Source organism: Lactuca sativa, chromosome 3, assembly GCF_002870075.4.
Source record: "Lactuca sativa cultivar Salinas chromosome 3, Lsat_Salinas_v11, whole genome shotgun sequence".
Lineage (NCBI taxonomy): Eukaryota > Viridiplantae > Streptophyta > Magnoliopsida > Asterales > Asteraceae > Lactuca > Lactuca sativa.
In genome coordinates, this window is record NC_056625.2 from 269,713,642 (window position 1) to 269,719,560 (window position 5,919).

The following is a 5,919-nucleotide window of genomic DNA, read 5'->3' on the forward strand; positions in this document are numbered from 1 at the left end:
TGTCATCCTACGATCCATACTTTCTAGTTTGGCCATCATTGCTGCCATGTCATCGGAAACTGAGTTAACCATGCATCTAGCTGTATCGTTCCTTGGATTATGGTATTCTCTTGAATGTTTGGAGAATTCTTCCACCAATGTTTTAATGACAGCTGGTGCTTTCTTCGTGAGGGGTCCTTGGGAGTCTAGTAATTGCCTGATTGTGATGTTCACGCGATCATAAAAGATAGAAACCTCTTGTTGCACGTTTAGGTCGTTTTGAGGGCAATTTCTTATTAACCCCTTATATCTTTCCCACGCCTCATAGAGTGATTCTCCAGGAAATTGCTCAAAGTTATCAATTGCTTTCTTCAATTTTGCAATCTTAGAAGGTGGACAAAACTGGTCAATGAACTCCTCGCGCATCTTTTGCGATGTTGTAATGGATCCAGGGGTAAAGATTTCAACCATTCCTTCGCGGCTCCTTTGAATGTAACCGGTAACATCCGTAGTAAGACAGTATCGCAGGGCACATTTGGCATATGGAAATAGTCAGCAATGTCCATAACTTTTTCAATATGCTTGTAGGCATCTTCGTGCTCCTTTCCATGGAATGGAATGTCTTTTAGTTGTGCGAGGATGTGACCCTTCAACTCAAAATTGGCGGTAGCTAGGATTGCAGGTTGCACGAGTCCCGACCCGATACCATCTCTTATGCGCTTCTTGTAATCTCCTATCGGTATGTTGGCGATGTTGGCCATATTATCTCCTTGATCAGAATTGCTTTCTTCACCAAACGTGGATGTGTCGGACTCGATCCCTTTTCCTCTTTGTTTGCGAATAATCAACTCCGGATTGTCTACGGGTGGTACTGGTGCAGAACTGGAGCCTCGGGTCATAAAAACCTGAAATAAAACAGAAAAACAAGCGTAAAACGAACAAAAACGAAGAATTTACGAAACTGTTAATAGAAGAATAAACTCGACGAGTTTTAAGAATAAACTCGACGAGTTTAATGCAAAACTATAGAAAATCAATAAGAACTGAAAACAGGTAACTTTATGCAAGAAAGATCTAACACAAAGGATCGATAATACCAACAAACAATATAATTATTAGAACCGTTCTCCGGCAACGGCGCCAAAAACTTGATGTGTGTAAAACGCACTAGTTTTAATCCTATTACTTCAAACACAAATTAAACACACGAAAGGCAGTGAACCTATCGATTAATAGTATAGTTTAAGCAAGTAGGGTATCGAACACAGGGAACGGTAACAATCAAATTAAGTACTAGTATTACCTAATTAAAAACAATTAATAAAAGAGGGGGTTTCTCTAGTTTTGCAAGACTAGAAACTTAATCAATCACTTAACTTTCAAACAAAGACAATTAACAACTAAGAAGAACAAGAAAGGACAACTAGATTCAATGATAAAAGAGACTTCTGCTTAGATTCGATTCACTAATTCCTATGGTTGATTTCGTGGCAGGTACAATGAATTAATATGTCAATGGTTACCGATTCCTAATGTGATTGGGTTCATGTTCATTATTACCCATCCTTTAGTAGACAAGTTAATTCAAACAGTGATCAAGTGATTAAATTAACAAGTTTCCTAGTGTTCAGTTCATATCAAGTAAGACTTATAATAATAATTAATCAAATTGGTTTAATTCAATCAATTCATGTATGGTTGTTCATCACACATGCTCACACATTGATTTACATATTTTATAGTTAACCCTAGTTTCATATTTACTATTCCTAGGCATACAATCTTATATTCATAAAACTATATGAATCAAATAATCAAGAAGATATTCATGCAACTCAATCACTTATTTGTTAACTAAAAACATTTATCATCAATACATAAGGATCGTTAATAAGCTTAACAAGATGAATAACCAAATTAATATCAATTCAACTACTCAATCAAACCATGTTCATAAGATTATCTCATCCAAACAGAAGTAAAAAGATTTTAGCTCATATCTACAGCAAGTAATAACCTAAAATCAAAATCTAATGATTTAAACATGGTTCAAAACAAAGATTAAGAAAAGAAGAATGATTATTTGCCTTTGATTCTCTTTGAAATTGTCTCTTATGTTGAAATCTCGAAAATAGCAGCTCCAAGAACCCTTCTGATCTTCAAAAGTCGCAGCTAGCCTCCAGCAAAAGTTAGGTTTTCGGGCCTATAAGTTATCTATTTATAGTTTCCAAAAATCGACCCAACTCGTCGAGTTTTTGAGAATAACTCGACGAGTTTCTTTAATAATTCACGCGTTCAGCGTGTACGACAAGACATCCTTAAATCTAGAATATTCTAATAAACTCGTCGAGTTTATGCTAAAAACTCGTTGAGTTTCTTCTTTTATTTAGCTTTTTTCCTTTAATCCTTGATCTCCAAGCTTCCAATCACTCAATCCTCTTCCTTTTTCATCCAAACATGTCTTTTATTGCTGAAATTGAAATATTAAGCTAATTAAGTACCTTTTGTCCATCAAATGATATAAAATCAACAATAATTAATAAAATAATGAATGATTTTTATGACTAAATAAGCCCATATCAGATTAATTTATGAGACACGTATTAATCAAATTAATAAAAGTTTGAGGGCTTAAGTTGTTAATGTGGAAACTATATATAATATATATGACTAAATTTTAATAATAATATGTAATAAAATGTGAGGGTTATGAAAAAATTCAAACCAAGGGAAAGGGTTGTTTGTGAACAAAAGTATAAATAGCTTTCTAAAACCAATTCAATCGAATATTAATTCAAATAACGTTTCATGGCACAAATAACATAACCGTCGGTATTGTAGTTACTACACATGGTGTGAAGGCCCCTTGGACGCACATATATACATAAATAAATAAATCGTATGATTAGGGTGAGGTGATCTACACTCCTAATTTTCATGCGACATTAGAGAGGAGGATGATGGCAGTTGTGTGCGTCTTCCGGCGAGGTACAGATTTTCCGGCGAATAGACACAAGTCCGATCAACACCATCTTTGTGAATCAATCATGGGAGGCGGTGGAAAGAAGAATCCGGGAGGGGACTAAGAGTTACGGCTATGAAGGAAATTTCCCGACAAAGATTCCGGCAAGCGACTAGGGTTCCAGCAAAAGCCTCTTAAGGCAGCAGTTTGAAGTGTTTCCGGCCATGCACCGGTAGTGGATCTCGTTGCAGAAAACTACCAACGTTGAAGATCAGCCACCGCAATCTATTGGAAATAGGAAGACACAGAGTAGTTGGAAGAAGAGAGCTATAAATATCAATAAGGTTCTGATCGTGAATATTATTGTAAAGGCATGGACGTGATTTTATGGAGTTTTGTTCATGTTCGGTAGAGTACTGGTAATTAGCCTGTGTAGATCTCTGTCATTGTTGGTATTATATTGACGGTTCAGGTAAGCAAGCCAAAGTATTTAATTTGCTTATTATTAGAAGTTATATGTAAAGTTAATATAACCTAAAAGCAATTTCTTATAAGTGGACGTCATTTCTTATAAGTGGACGTAATGCATGAACTTGGTTATGCTTTGAATCAATTCAAAAATCTCATTGTAGGTTATTAATTAAATAATGGTATAATATGAAGTAATTAAAATGGTGAATCCTAAAAGACGATATACGCATTATAAAGTTACTAGTAGGAAAAAAAAGCTTACGATATATTTTTATATATTTTAATTACCACTATATGGTTTAAATTAAGGTTATTAAATCATAACTTACTTAGCTAAAGCTTAACCTAAATGTTACTACTATTATGTTTACGGGCTTTGACGGTGTATAGAGTTTATGGGATGGCAGGGAAATATAAATTCATGTGTCGAAGGTCGAGGTATTTATTGAATTACGGACCTACAAAGTTATGTGTTGAAGCGATATCAAAGACGAAAAGGTCAAGGTGAGTTCATAGTTTTAATTCATTAAGGTTGCATTATTGAAACGTGCAATCCGTAGATGGTGATTTGATTCACTTTAGGATGATCATGTCATTACTTGTGCTTGATGATGATATGATATTTGTGATGCTAATATATGCTCTGTGCTAATGCCATGATATGACGTAATTGCTATGTTGCTTACACTTTGATGTACTTGATGTATATGACATGCTAGCTTAAGTTGCTTGAAATATGATGTATGGTTATGTTTTGATGTGCTGGTTAAGAATACATTGCATGTTTAATACACATTCATATGGTATGCATTATATGACTTGCTTAATTTATAAATGACATTACGGGGTTATGCGTAGATGGTTTGGGTAGTTCATGATCTTTGCCTAAAACTTGATCCGGATCATTGAGGGTGCCTGCTAGGTTGAAAGAGTACCTATAGGAAGAGCTATAGCCACAACGGTGATTAGTTGCCGGTCTTTCTAGATGACCATGTGACACATGGTTTGCGGGCACTTCGATGTTCGTGGGATGGAGTGATGTTGGTCCCTCGTTTGCGGCCAGCGCAAACATCACGTGGGAATCGGGAGGTGTATCGGTGGAATTGGCACCGTTTGTACCGATCCTGAACGACACTGTGGGGTACTTGTACTTTGCAAAGTCGGAGTAGCGAAAGTGGAGTCACGGGGTTGGTGTTTTAAGTGGAAGTCATGAGCCACTTAGAGCATTCGGCTGACCGTGCACACAAGTAGTGAACAGGCTGTTTCTCTTGGGTTAGGTAGCACTAAGAGACACTTTTCTATCAATCGGTTGGATAGATATAATAAAAGGTTGAACATGTAACAAACGATTGGTTTCATATTGAAAGGTTGAATATATAACAAAGGTTGATTATTAACAAAAGGTTGAACATGTAACAAAAGGTTAGTTGCATATTAAAAGGTTAAATATATATCAAAGGTTGCTTATTAATAAAAGGTTGAACAGTTAAAGGTTGCTTAAATGTGAAGTGTGATTATTTATATGTTTTATGCGGTTGCTTATGTGGTATTTGGTTGATCATATATGTTATGTGGTAGAATTGTGATTAAACATATATGCATGTATGCGGTTGAATAATTATGATATGCGGTTGTTTTCTAAGTGGTATTTGTCGATCATTTTTTTATGCTACATCGTAAGATGAATGATTGACCCATTTGGTGTTTGTATGTTTTATATGCAACTTTATGAACTCACTTAGCAGGGGCTGACACTTATATCTTTTCTCTTTCGTGTCTTATGATTGGTACAAGCAGTTTAGAAGATTGACCTTGGTGAGAGGTGTTCCTATGAGTAGTAGATTTATATTAGCGATACCACTCTTGGACATGTTTTTTATTATTTACTTTAAAAATACTTTTGTTTACAGATTAATGATTTGGAATTATGTTCGAATTTTTGAAGTAATGTTGTGGTTTTGAAAATGTTTTGATAAGAAAAACTAAGTCTTCCGCTAACGTATTCTATAAAATAAATGTTTTAAAAAGAAAAACAAATTTGGTAAAAATCACGACATTACAAAAAATCCATCTCTTCGCGATCAGATTCAACTTACTCTTCCTTTAAGCTTCCTTTCTCTTCTTCGATCCTACAAAACATCAAAATGTAATTACATTACATCATGCATTAAGAATCTCCAAATAGGAACTTAATAGAGTTAGATAGTGGAATTACCTAAAGCAGAGTCAAACATTTTGACTTTACCATCCTTGTGGTCCTTCAGGTAGATATGGCAGCTTCGCAACCAATGCCCCTTCTCTTGGCAATAAAAGGAAACAGATTCTTTTAGAATGGCACACATGTCAAATGGTTTTACCGTGGTTGATCCCTTTCCATTGGGAAGAGAAGACTTTTCTGGAGGTCCAATGTTTCCATTGTCAGTATCCATGGAAGTTTGGGAGGTAGATCTTCCAATAAAATTTGCTTGACCAGTGCACCAAATCATTTCTGATTTAACAGTAATTAG

General features: G+C 35.3%; 1 non-coding gene across 1 annotated transcript; it reads left to right on the top strand.

Annotated features, from left to right (window-relative positions):
* The first annotated feature begins 250 nt into the window (after positions 1–250).
* LOC111914778 (small nucleolar RNA R71) lies at positions 251–357 on the top strand. The gene has a single exon (XR_002857936.2). It is a non-coding gene; the product is annotated as a small nucleolar RNA R71 (small nucleolar RNA).
* Positions 358–5,919: the final 5,562 nt, after the last annotated feature.